This window comes from Ambystoma mexicanum, chromosome 2q (genome assembly GCF_040938575.1).
Source record: "Ambystoma mexicanum isolate Mex_15411 chromosome 2q, UKY_AmexF1_1, whole genome shotgun sequence".
Lineage (NCBI taxonomy): Eukaryota > Metazoa > Chordata > Amphibia > Caudata > Ambystomatidae > Ambystoma > Ambystoma mexicanum.
This window is the reverse complement of record NC_090924.1, coordinates 1,215,001,719-1,215,016,511: the sequence shown is the minus strand read 5'-3', so window position 1 is coordinate 1,215,016,511 and position 14,793 is coordinate 1,215,001,719. Positions and strand designations below refer to the sequence as shown.

The window sequence follows — 14,793 nt, the reverse complement described above, 5'->3', positions numbered from 1 at the left end:
GGACGTTTGCTGGTGGAAACGTCAAACCAGTATGGTAACCAGAAAAGCCTGACGCCACCTTGTCAGAAAGCTTTTTATCGAGCGTTTGTCCGTGTCATTTCATGCCAGTATATTTTAGTTTATGGGGAACAGGTGCTGCCTTTGGGAGTAGGCTCTCAGAGTATTCCAACACAGCCACCTATAATGAGACAGTCTAGTCTGAGCTCAGTCGAGGCGAAGAGGTGAACATGCAATACATTGGGCATGTTGTTCAGTGGTCGAAGTCTAAGAAAAGAAGTAGTGGAACTATGTTCCCTTCTAGCCTGCTCCGCTCCTCCCAAAACTCATTGCCCTCCACCCTCCCATGAACAATACAAACCCCCAAACACATTTGCTTGCTGTTAAAGGGAATGTTCAGTGCACTAAAGTGCAAGTTTCATCTTCGTCCTACACTGTTACTTTAAAACGAAACCTTTCCGGAATGATATAGGAGCTGTAAAACAATAAAAAAAAAAAAAAAAAAATAGGAGCAGCACCGCTCCCAGCCACTTCGACCACTGATGATGTTGGCCTGGTCAGTTGCTTACTCCAAGTGTGTGTCCAACCATAATCCATGCAAGACCGAGTGGAGTGTCTTTGAGAAATCAGTGGGCAACAAAAAGGGATGCCCGAGGCATTTGTGAGCTATGAATGCATGCCCTGGCATAATATAGCATAACTTACCCCAACATTACAACATACGAGAAGACAAAAAGGTTGAGAAAAAAAATGTGCTTGATTCAAATACATGTGACCTCTGATGTTTCAAAGGCTAATGAGTGGTCTTTTGGGCAACAATAACCACCTCTTAATCAACTCCAACACCAAACCGGAGGCTCATCCACGTATCCCATTCCAAAACACATCTACACTGAATTTCCATTACCACTTCAACAACCTAACAGATATACAGCAATACAACTCGCCACACCCTCCTTAAGAAATATTCTGCCAGACACTACAGACAACCCCACAATTTTACATTACATAGGGCATACTTGCCTTTGTATTAAACCCCTGGCAAAAATGCTGATAACTTGCAGGTCACGCAGAACCCTACCTTTTCAGATCTGATTGTCAAGCAACCTTGCATTGCTTCTGACAGTCGATAGCATTGTGCTGTTTAAGACCCAATATCATAAAAGGACAAAGTTTCTCTTACTCCCCTTCGAGGCAGGGCCATGCTTGGCCCAAGTAACTAATTGGTTCAGCAGCAGGGGAGGAAGTCATGGTTAGTTCTGCTGCAGCGAGTACAATATAACAGAATTCCAGTTGCCCAAATGGCTGAGGAGAATACAGATCCTCTCGTCAAATCATTCGATTTAGGACTGTGGCAGCACTGGATCTACAATAAAGCAATTATAGGAGACCACCAGCAGAGGCGCAAGAGGGGACACCATTATCTGCTCCTTTGTCTGGGAAACGTTTTCCAAAGAGGACTAACTGAATCACAGAGATTGGGTTGTCTCCCTGGGTTCAGTTCAGGAATAAAAGCAGAGATCTTAATCGCAATGTTCAATTTAGGCACTTGCTGCATAAGAACCAAGCTCTGGTTCCACCAAATGTTTAACTTTTGACTTTAAAGTACTACAACATACTATTTTTATTATGGTTAACAAATACCTTTTACATACATTATCAAATGGCCACATTATCTTCTCCACAGTACAAAACCTATATCTAGTATATCAAATTTCATATCTGTATACATTATGTATTCATCCACCTCAGGCTTACTTTCTCACCAATTAAAAATCTTTCCCACTATTCAAGTGCCCCTCGAAATAACACTCTCATTTTGGTGAGCGTTTTTCAGATAGTTACTAAATGAAACATACTCCGTAGACATATCCACCCCGCAATATCTACAATGCGATTCACCCTGCAAAATATGTTTCCTAACTAGTAATACCATTTTACAGAGATGACTTTTAAAGTACACAAACCATAAAGTAAAACATGACAAATTACATAACTCCTTACACAAACCTGATAGGCCAAATTGGTCGGATTCGATCTTTATTTTCCAAATCTTGAAGCCTACAAGACCCAGAATGCCAAGTATTGAGAACCTGCAAAATCTCATAGGTTTTATGCTGCCATATTTTCGGAACAATTGTGTGATAAGGTCACCCGCGTAATCATTTTCGGCATGAACTTTCAGCTTGCTCTGCACAATATTAACAAAAGAAGCAAACTGTCAAAATATAAACAAACCTTTTATTTTGTGACTCACTTTCTCCTTCGAAGTAGTATCGATTTATTGAATTGTGCTAATTGTTCCCCTTTTGGTTTAAATGGTTATGTATACATTTGAAAGGTTGACTTGTTAGACTAATTCAATAAAAAAAAAAAAGAAAAGTAAAGTGCCCTCTCCAGTGTGGGCTTTGTGGTGGAAATGTCACAGTTATAATGGCCTAAAAACATGAGCACACTAAAATATACTACTTATAAAAACGAAGATGGTCCAGTCCATTCGAAATGGCCAGCTAGGCACCAGTGTTCAGGCACCTTGTCCACCACATGAAACTGGAAGGAGATTGTGGCAGCGAACGATGGAGGGGAATTTAAGGAAAGGGGGTGGTACTAAAGCTCAATTCACCCAATGTTAGTGTGTGGTTCTTCAAACCATACTCTCATCCATTGGATCGAACTATGAGACTTTCTTTGAATTGACAGATGAACTTAGAAGTTTTAAAAGTATGCTCAAATTACAGACATTTGTTGGAGAAAAAACAAATTAAAAAAGTAAATTCACAGATGGACACCAAGCTCAAAAGGACCCAATGTGCACAACAGTGCAGGTATAAGCACTACCGAGGGCAGACTTGTGGGATGTTTCTACCCATGCATCCAAGCCCTACCATAAAACTGCAGTACTGGCACGGAAAACATCATGATGGCCAGAACTCCCTAGAGAGTACACAGGGAAAACATGAAGAATAGGCTGCCACCCATTTTTGCCTATGTTGTGAGCACAGGAGGGCACTGCCTAAAACCACCATTGGGCTACACACACAGTAGCCTGAAACCATTGGGAATGGCAATGCTGATTGCCAAAAAGCAACTCAGAACTGTGGGGAATTAATTTTCTTAATCCCAAAAATGGTTGCATTACCAGTACTCGCCACTATCAGAAAGCTGGCGTTTTAAAACCACCAGACTTTTGTGTAAAACTGAACAAATGAAACAAAACCAGGCCAAGGAAAGACTTGCTAAGAGGTGGACACAATGTAAAACTATATTCTGAAATGACTTGAAGGAAGTAATTATTTAATGTATAGGTAAAAATTGTCAGTTTGATTTGAATGTAGAAAACTGGGAACAAAAAGTGACATTTAGCAGAAACCTGGCTTAATGAAACTGGATTCTGCCTGACAACTACCCCCCGACAGGAGTTGAAACCTGCTCAGCCACTCTTCCCCTTGCCAAAAGGAGTTGTCACCTCTCTGATTAGATTAGGGGTGGAGCAGCTGGGGACTACAGGGAGTTAGGCCTGTCCTGGACTCAGGCAAATGTTATATTGGGGGCGTCGTAAAATAGCTTCCTCTTGGGAGAAACTGGAGGGCAGCTGTGCCTCTGAACAAGCTGGCTTGGGGGAAGTGGATAAACCAGTTATTCCACCCTGTGATGTGGGAAGCCACACCCCTTTTTGACCAGAGCATCATTTTAAAAAGATAGATAACTCATAGTGCGGACTTGTCAGAATTATATAAGTAATATTATTTTTGTGATTTTTCTGTGAACATTTTAAGAGGCGTTAGGACCCTGTGGTGTATGCTGGGGGGTTGCTAGCGGAAAATAGGGTCTCACTCCAAATGTATGCATGTTAAAAATCTGACACTTTATCAGCTGTAACCCATATCCCTGGTGCACATTTGTGTAAAATCTGGAAAGGTTTAGAGGTAGTTATCTGGAGGACACGACATCGTACAAAGACAGGGATCGGATGGTTTGGTGCTACAGAAAATATGTTAACTGGACCTATAATATTAGAAAATGGTACATAGATAAATATGTATTTGGGTCAGAAATAGATTTGTGTGCAATCTGACAAGGGGAGATTCCTCTGACCATAAAACCTACAGCATCACTCTCACATTTCCTTCCCCCAATCAAGGGAGAGAGGAGGAATTGGCCAATGATAAGTGAGAGGGGCAGGTTTAGTTATGACCAACGCACACACCCACTTTCCAAAACACATAAAAAGAGACTGCTGGGACAGGTAGAGACATTCAATACCATTTGCTGCGGAGCATGCTGACCGACGACTTCACATCCAGAGATCCAGACTTCAAATCCATCAATCTCCAGAACCTGTAGCAGAAATTAACTCCAGAATTTGTAGCAGAGAGGCCTGAATCCACTTCAGCAGGCCTCAAAACTAACCAAACTATTCAACAGCCAGGCGAGCAGTTTGAAGTTTTGCCGAGAATTTTTGCAAGAACCTGTAGCAGTACCCAGAAAGCAGTGTTACATCCAGAATCCAGAGGCTAGACCAGCAGAGCAGAGCTGACCCAGATCGCTGGGAGCATAACCGGTGCCCGATTGACCCGCCGAGCAGACAGAACCGCAGCCGGACGTGTTGACCAGATCCGTGACGAGGCCTAGTTCAAATTTATATTGAGAGTACCTAGCAGAACTGTGCAGAACCAATGTGCAGAACCAATCTCTTAGGTTAAAATAGTTTGGATTAGATTATTTTAACTAAGTAGAACTGCCTCCTAGAAATCGTGTCATCTGTCATTTTTAAAGCTGCACAACTGTCACCTGTCACAATTCTGCAGCTGCAAGCTGTCACCTGTCATTTTGAGTTTACTTTAAATCCGAAAAACTAACTTTATTTAATCGTCCGTATCTCTGGAACCGTTTGGGCTAGGAACGAAATTTCCTCTGAAAGCTTAGAATCTAAGCTTTCTAACGAACCTAGAACCGACTTCCTACTCTCTTATACTTTTTCCGCATTCACGATTTACGCACTCGCGAAATTTACCGTGATTTGCGATTTTGGCTCAATTTCTCTACTTGTCAAAATACCAGCTCCATTTTTTCTTTTGTTAAAATCCGTTGCAACTTGGTAATAACTCAGAGCATTGCTAAAGTGAGCCTGAACTAATACCAACACGCATCTCCCACTCACCCTGAATCTCTAGAGGGAATTAAAATCAGTTGGCACATTTCCCCATCCATTGCCATCACATTTAAAAAGCATTTTGGGCCTGTGTTTCAAACTCCTACCCGTTTCCTCTAAGCTTGCTGGGGGGGGGGGACTGAATTTCGTATTGTATTTGATTGCATTCCTGAGAACTGTGTGCTCCTCTTTCCATCTCCTTCCATTTCTTACATTGCATAGGGGAGGGGGTGAATTGCCAGAGAAAAAGTGATTCTCTTATCTTTTGCTAAAATCATATCAAGTATTTCTGTACTGCATTTTATTCCTCATTGCTTTTCCCTTGAAATCATAAGTATTTTTGCTACTTTATCCATCCTATACTAACTCCTCATTGATTGTAAAGAAGTGTGCTAGTGCCAGATTACCCATTGTTGATCAACATCATATGTCTAAGTGTACTATCAGATATTAATTTTATTATAAAGTGTGACATATATTTTGTTTAAATTCTCAAATAAACCTTTTAATTTGCAAAACAAACCTACTTCTTGGCTCAGTGGGGTCAGGGGGATTCTAAGAGGGGGGTGTTATACAAGGGCAGTCATCCAGCGTACTGAACTAGACATAAAAATACATTAATAAGGGCTTTCCTCAGCATCCAAGACTAGGCATTGACTTGGCTGTAGTGTTGATTGAATATCGCTTACAGACTCAACCTGAAACATAGGAACATAGGAACATTTTACTCACGCAGCCTGGAAACAGGCTAACATAGGGATATATCTAAATAAGGTCATCTACCCTCTTCCTATAGACTGGTTTTGCACCTCAATGTCAAAACATGTGTGAAACTCTTTGCAACTCATTGCTTTTATTAGTTCCTTGGTTTGACCTGAAAGGAGGATTTATTCCAGGACTGAAACACCAAATACCTACCGTAGGACTTCTGCTCCCATTGCAATACGATCATTTCCAAGGAGTAACCTCCTACTGTTGCCCTGGTCACCAACCCCACACGATTACTTTTTCCCAAGTAATCTGGTGATGCGGGTAGGAGGCGGGGGGAGGGCACTGTAGAGCAGAGCAATGGCTCATTTAGGAGCCTGGTTTGCAAGACATTGGATCGCAAAGGAGTTTACCTTGCCACAGTTCATGCCCCTCAATTCCTAAATGCAGTTGGTTCACTGGTCAGAATATTTCATACAGTCCATGAAGAAAATGCTCGAAATGCTCCAATTATAAATGCCATTTTCCCCTCATGGCAAAATGAACAGCTCCAATAACATAGCATCATCTAGACAGTGGGCCTCATTACAAGTCTGCCGGTCTTTAAACAAGGGTGCAAGTAAGCTCACCAGCACCCGTGTTTCCAGACAGGCAAACTAGTAGTCTGCCAGACAGAGCCACTGTGCCCGACAAGTCTGACCCCGCCGGGTGCAATGCCCCCAGTAGGCAGACCAGTCACTCAAGCGCGGGCACCGTTGGACTTGGAATCTCCCGGTGGCACCGGGTTGTCAGGCGCCAGTAAACATTCACGAGTCAGGCAGCAACTGAGGCCCATTGTTTACAATGCACCCCAAAATAAGCAACACAGGCGCCTCCCCGGTACGAGCATGCAGTTTCTGGCTTCACCATGGACAGTCATTTGTGAGAGCTACAAACGTTGCATCATGATTCAATTTAAGCATTTTTGAAAAAAATGTACCTTGCTCTTAAAAATATATAGGTCTTATAATTAATATACTTGAACCAAACACTACTTTAATGAATAACAATTCGCTTTTTATGTTTTTTCAAAAAAATACCCCTAAACAGCCCATGCTCGTCTTGCAAGGAGGGGGGCACAGCTCAAACTGTAAAACTTACAGCTTCTCTCATCAATGTACATTTCAAAATGTTGAATTAATGTTTAAACCGCTGCCTACCCAGCCTTCAAAACGTTAAATGTTGTAAACACTAGTCACATCATTTTTCACTCCTTCAAGGTTTCCTCAAAAATAATTTTACCCTATTAATTCGCCGAAATGATTTAAAAATTACTCACACTGGTGTAGATGGCACAGTACGTTATGCCATTATTTTAGGACATGAATTAATTGTGCCATAAGATACAAGCAATGATTGCAATTGCTCCAAAACCGATTGCTTCTACCGCTTCCCAGGCAGTGGCTCGGGATGGTTGTCAATGGTAGAGGAAGCCAAGGAAGAGTGGTCTATGCGACAGACTGACACATATTGCACAAAGTAGATACAGGTCCTAAAATGGTATGGTCCGCAAAGAACAGATTGGCCAGGCAAAGTTACTTGGGTTGCATGTGCAGCATACGCTTGCTCATTAACCAACCACATCAAAGCTCTTGGAAAGTAGAGGACTGCAGGAAGGGCAGTGTAGGTTACCAACACATCCAGGGGAAAGCGCACACACACCGTCTATGACCTGGGAGTAGTGGGTTTAGATGTCATAATGTACAGGGGAGGGAGTCAAAAAGCATCTGCATCTGATTAAGGGGGGGGGAATAAACATCAGATATACAGCCCCCGTTCCCTCCAGGCAGTCAGAGCCTTCAGCAGCATACGTCATGTAAATGGGTGTGCGGTTATCATACCAGATTGTGCTTATAATAGCGTTGAAAAAACGATTACAAGTTTATTTTCAGGAATTAGCCTTTTGCGCAGTGCAAACAATATAGTGGTCAAGCTAGCATCAGAGGTCTCAATCGAATCGAGTCAATCGAATTGCAGGTAGCGCAAGGTGCCTAAAAGGCACCAATCAATTTGTCCTCTAACCAAATAGTTGAGCCAGCAGCTCTTGAATACAGAATGGCTATGGAGACGAAAACTCCACGTCTCAAATCGCAGGTGGGCTACCCAGAGTTCATTCCCCTATCAGAAGAAAACGCATACCTGCAGTGAGCACTACAAAACTTCGAGGCTTAGAAGTTCAGACGCCACCTTGAAAGGCCCCAGAGACCTGAAGCTCCAATCTGATGCTATCCTCCACAACAGAGCAGCCCAAGCAAGGCCAATCACCACGGAAAGGAAGCGGTCAGCAGTAAGGGCAGTTTTCCAATACACTACTGCAAAGTATTCTGTGAATGGTTTCATGCAAAGGTCCTTACTCAAGAGAATCAAAGATCCTCCGAGTATTTGATAGTAAATGAAAAATCTGTGGAGGGCGGGGGAGGGGGCGTTTATGTGAGGCACCCAGAAGCTAGAGAGTTACCTTGGATTAATGCAGTTCAATTAGGCAAACAATCCAATCACAGGGTTTAAATATGTAGCTGCCGACTTGGGATGCAGGCTCTTCAGTACAGTAGTCATCACATACTACAATACTGCCCACAAACCAAGGGAGATTGTATAGTCACAGCAGCACTGAGTGTTTCTATTTGAAAGGATGTATGAAACTCTTCTACGGGAGATACCCTACTTCCTGTGAAACTTCTGGTATCCAACAATGCGGGAATTACTACTAGGGACAAAGCTTTCCTACCACCATTCCCAGAGAACCTTCCTGATCTCACCCAGCACTCAAAGAATGATTCACTTGGGACGACTAACAATGATAGCCAATGGATTCCATTGAAAGGATCTTCCATGCCCAATGCCTTTTGGAGCAAGCTCTCATGTTTGCCCACAACTGTTCAGCTTCCATAACAAGGATCAGATGCAAATCAGTTTAAGCTGGATCATCAAGTTTATACAGGACACTGAGTAATTGGCCCGACTAAAATCACATCCAGCCGAGATGTGTCAATTATTCCCAAGGACAATGTATCTTTTAGGAAAAGCTGATGGACTCATGTGAGACTTCCAAGTGAGTATAATGCCACTGGGAGAAAATGCCTTTGGTTTGGTTGTTCTTACAAATGTAGGTCAAATTGCGGTTTTAGTGGAGTCAACAAATCAACGACATTAAAATATTACAATGCAAGGTTTCTACACTGCTGGCTAAAATAACAGTCGTGTAACTTCTCTAGGCTAAGCAAAGTACTGTATGTTACAGGGGTTACGTTTTCAGGTGTCAAAGACTGGGAGTTTCAAAATCTGGCAAAACACAAAGACCATCTTATCACTGGCCAAGTAAGGTTTTGTTAACGATTCACAGGCAAGGGTCATCCCAGAGGATAACCTGCCCAGTGAGATTTTAAAAAACAAATATATTCCGATTCATTTCAGAGAGTCGTTGAAAGCAAATTAAATCTTAATAGCGGCGTAGCTACTGCAAGGTCGCTGAAACCTAACCCTAAATTGCACTCAGCGCTAATTGGTTTAGGTTTCAGCATGAGACTAAGAGCCGGGAACGAGTTGGTTACTGCAAGTCGTACAGCACCAAGAACACAAAACAAAAATAGCAAGCACGCGGTCATATATTCCGTATATTCAAAGATCAGCAGGTGGACAGACCAACGTTATGAAGCACAAAAGGAAGGTTGGAAATTCGGGTTCACGGTTAATAACCATGCTCCTGGCCACCACAGGTTTGCACGACCCAAATTAGCTAGGACATGCGATACACAAATAAATGGAGACGCTGGTGTCTGAGCACGAGGCTTATTACACAATCACAAAATCTCATAATCTGCAGCTCTTTAGTGAAGAAACCATGGTTCTGAAAGCATCTGTTTCATCTTCAACATCATTCCCTTCTTTGATATGAGAATCCTTTCAAAGGTTCCAAATCCACTCATCGGCATGACTGGACCTGCACGGTTGGCTGGGTAGGCACCGGCTCCTGTGTGTTCCCCAAGATGAAAGTGAGGTAGGTCACATTTCTGCCCAACGCGCCCTCCCTGCCATCAGCATAAAGAGTACTGGACAGGGGCGTTTACCTGCCCTTACAGGATTCTCTTAATGATCAGTCGGATTGCAAGTAAATTCTGCAAGGCCATGCCATAAAAAGGGATTCGGGGAGTGGGGGTGGGGGGGCATCAGACTCCCCGGGTGGATTCCCCAACTGCCTAGTTTAACTTGCAGGTGAATTCCTCTAGACCACCGTAAATTCTACAAAGAAATCCAAGCCTTCATCTTCCCCACGTAATAGGCAGATATCCAACTTTAGCATGCTGTGCAGGATGTGCCAGAATCCCCGAGCCCATACTATATGTACCCAGGCGTGGTCATCTTTTTTCAACCACCCGGTTGAATAGTATCTCATGCCAAATGTATCTTGTCTCCATTTCTGAACACAAATTGGGTCCATGTCCTCCACGAGTGCACCAATTCTTTGGTGGGATTCCATCATAAAACGTAACTTCTCTGTCGAGACTGGTGAGATTGTTGCACCCATCTCCCCCTCCCCAAAGGTAGGGCCACCCCTGTCGGATGTCTGTGGGTTTCCAGGAGGGAAGTAATTGTCTTTAACCAATGCATGCCCGGTTTGATCATGTGGATGTGCCTTTTCTCTCCCCCATTTAGGACGATAGTCTATCTCTGTCCCTATATATGCACGAATGATAGATCGTCCACATCACTTGTTGCGTGGTCCATGAGGGGTGGCACAGCGACAGAAGCAACAACAAGTAACTGGGCATGGGTACAGCAGCAACAATTCTTTCAATCCAAATGCATCTTTTAACAATAGGACTTCTGCTCTTTTGGAGTTTAGGGTCGAGTAGTGGCTAAACCACCCACACGCGTACACAAATTAACAAACGAAAAACAGGTACAGCTAAGAGATACCTATTTCACCTTTTGTGGTAACATGGGCAGAGGGAAGGATTATACTCTTAGAAGCTGTGTGAATGTGAGACCGTAGCGAGTCAAACAGAAAGAGTTCCAAAATAAAAGAATGGGCAATAAAGACACTATTACACAAATCATTCATACATCGGACTATTAAAAAAATAAAAACCCACCCCTTTAAAAGTAGGCAGAAAATGCAGAACAAAAAAAAAAAAAAAAAAAAAAAAAAAAAAAAAAAAAAAAAAAAAGGTATTGGCACTCTGGATACTTTGTCGGGGGTGAAGGGCACGTAAGCCTTTAGGATACCAAACATCGACAAGGGGACAGGGTCTCCTAACAGTACTGGATTTCAATGCTTAGGCAGTTTGACAGAGTTGAAGCAGGCTTCAAGAGGTTGAAGAGGGAAGGTCGAATTTCGGTTAGGTTCCCCTACCCATGAAATATGTGAACCAGAAGAACCAAACGATATGGCACCCAATCATACAAGCTTACACCAAACCCCACTGCTCCCACTATGGACAAGTACAATGAAAAATATCCTTGCAGCCAATTTTATAACCCAGGAGCAGTGCAGACATTTCCCAAGGAGGACGATGACCCACAGAGTGGAACCAAAGACAACTTCATTGACAATCTCGAGTAAAGTGCCAAGAAGACATGCATCAAGTCGTTAGAGACAACATGAGATAGCAGCGTTAGACATGAAACATGTGCCATCCACACATTCGGGAGACAACCAAATACATTAACACATGCGTACATGTTAGAGGACAGCGACATGCACATACTGTCTGCACGTTTATTATTTTGCCATTAGCTCATCGCAGCCACACAGAAACTGCAAGAAGCAAGATCACCACATGTAAATGCTTAGATGCAAAATAACCCTATGGAATGGCAGGAGCACTTGAGGGACCCGACAGCCATAACACACTAACCTATGGATATTATGGAAAATCCACACAGTAGAAGCAATGCCATGGCTTAGGAAATCACAGTTGGCCAAATGCTGTCTCAGCAAAAGTACAAGCTAAGCCAGAAAACACACAGACCAGGGATCTGCCATGCAATTGTGAAAAATGACCCGCTGCCAAAGTGGCATTGTTGCAAAAGGACATTCTTCCCACTGAACTGAAGTAACACCAACGGCAGAGATGCACAATGCTCCTTAAAATACAACTAATAGAGCTTCGAAACTTGCAAACATGGTCTCTGAACATGTGATCCAGCCAAGCTGTGAGTGAGTCAAGAACTGGCGGCTGGGAAGCGCAGCCATCTCATGGACCAGACAATGGTCGCAACAAAGTGCTACAACCAGGATCCAAGTTATTCACTGGGAAAGGAGCGCTCTCACTGCGATGGTGATTCACATACAGTTATGATGTGGACACATAGTGCACATATTACCTTGAATAGGAACACTCCAAGCTGAGAACCAACTTGAGTCCCAGGCCTGGGGGCAAACAGCTCAGCCAATCACAAATTTAGGACCCTAGGGGAGGATAGAAGTGTTTGCCAACCAATCACGCCCACATAATGCAACAATTACCTCTAACAGTTTTCGGGGAAGGTCCAGGCCTGACACCCGACATGGGAAGAGCCAATCCATAACATGTATAGGGGCTACTATGGCGGTATGGACTACCACACTCAACGCCTAATCCCAAGTGGCGATACGTTTCTGGAGAGGGGCCCAGGGTGCGACCTTCTTGTGATGAAATGTTCCACCAAAACTGGCGTGCGAGCCAGTGTTCGAGCTGTGCCTGGATTTGCCTCCTTGCATTTGATCCCCGTCGGTTTGTTGGCTGTAACAAACCACAGTTGAACTTGCGGCCTGTCTGGACTTACCTTCTTTTGGGGGGGTGGGGAGGGGAAATTAGGCCTTTCACGGGTTCTGGGTTCGCGAACAACTAGTAACACCCTGCTTGCCTGGGAGTTTTTCCCCTCCAACAAATTGCAGGTCAAACAGGGTAGTCGCTTTGATACCAGGCAGCAAGTCGGTTCGAGCTATGCTCTGTGCAGATCAAAGGTGTCAAGGGATGTAAATTGATGGATCACCAGGAGCAGTCATATGATAGTCATAGTTTCGAATCAGATAGTCCTTGTTTTGGACTACAATCTACCATGAGTTCAGGATGAGTGATTCAATCATCCATCGGTTCGAAGGGGCATGCCAAAAAGGCATCACTGCAGGTCCTGGATGTTCGAAAGCTGCGAACATGTGTCAAAAAGGCAGTTCAAGTGATAAAAATCAGGAGATCTGGCTGCTTTAGCCCTTCGGATGCAAGTCCTACAGGGTGGGTTCTAGGGCAAGACCAGCCCTTTTCATTCTCTGCTTTGCCAACCTACGGAGGATTGCTAGCAGAGCGGCAGGGCTCGTTCCTGAGCAAATGTCACACACACACACTATGCCTTGAGGATGGCTACGGAGCAGGTTTTCTCTGCCTTGGAACACGTCTTCATCTCTGGCAGGGGTCCAAATTCCTATATCCTTGAAGGTCCAAACATTTATCAAATGAGGAGTTGTAGACCCCCGCCCCCCTTTCAGAAGTAAAAGGAGAGAGGGGACTAGATGAAAGCAAGCCTGCTGTACGGGTCCAATTACTGTACTTGAGGCAAGTGACCCTTGATGTAATCACCAGAGTGCCTGCTTCCACAGAAGGGGACAAGGAGGAGAGAAAAAGACAACAGAAAACCATTATCGAGGAATCCCTCCTCAAACCCACTTGTGCTCTCCGACTGTCATAACTCCACCACTTTCCCACCCTGCAGCTTCAAAGTTGGTCTGGTGTGCAGTTGCCAAGTGTAATGAAAGCATCCATTATGGAATTGCCTCTGAAGCATTGCTCTCAGGAGATTGAGCTGGGAGATCCCAGGCATGGCAAGAGAGGGGCTACTCCCAGAGTGCCAACAGAGGCATGCATCCCGCCTTTTGTTTAATTAAATGGAATGCAGACAGGTGGCTGAAATTCATATAGTCTCCCATAGCTGGTCTGAGCCAACAGGGAGGACACTGGTATGTTACGAATCAGATGTGCCTTTAATGTATGTTGTTAACTACCAGCCACCATATCAAAACCTAGTTGCGATTATCCTGCCACCAGGTTGACGTTTATCTTAATTATGGTTTTGGAAGTGAGGTGCAGATTTCTGAAGACCCCATATTTGGTGCTACAGCAGCTGTAAACAGGGCATGTGTGATCTTTGAACCTGCTCGGTGATGCTGGCGAGCAGGAGCTGCAGCTAAGGATACCGATGCAGCAGGACATAGGTGTACTCTGTTTTTGGCATCGAGTTTAAGGAAAGGGGACCTGGTAAACAGATCACTCTTTCTGAGATGTATTACCCATATCCATGAATTAATCAAATCAAAAAAGCTAGTACCTTAACACCCTTGCTAGATGGCACACTTACACAGGCACATTCATCAACATCTGTTGAAATGGATTGTCCCCTTTGCAGTCCTCAAGGTTCCCCTCTAGGTATGCAACCGCTGTACAAACTGAGGGATTCTAGACCCTCAAACTATGGAAAATAGCGAGTCTTGCTCTTGCTTGGTCATAGGCATGCGCTTGCAAGTGGTGCCGTTTTGGGTTTGGCTTTTGATGGGACCAGGCTGGCCACTAATGGCATTTGCTTTGAGGTTGGCCACAGATATTGCAAGGATTTGGTTAGCCTCTCTCTTTCTGGGGAATGCTACTGCTTCGGGAGGACAAGGCAAGGTCACATTTGCAAGGCTAAGGCTTCACCAGACTCACCCCTATGGGTCTCCCCTCCATCGAAGGGTTGGCTGGAAACAGATCCTTATTAGAACAAACTCACACCAGGTAAACATTTAGAAGGGAGTGATTAATATTTAGGAGATAGTGGGTCCAATGGGGACCAACCCCAATCTGGGGGAAGGGAGGTGCATGCCCTGGTCATGGACCAGTACCGCAACTCAGACTAAACTCTACAACCATTTGCGCATACCATCA

General features: G+C 43.9%; 1 protein-coding gene across 1 annotated transcript in view; it reads right to left on the bottom strand.

The window, feature by feature from the left end:
- TSPAN13 (tetraspanin 13) overlaps positions 1-14,793 on the bottom strand; it is a 183,795-nt gene that overhangs the window by 135,468 nt on the left and 33,534 nt on the right. The window lies entirely within an intron of this gene.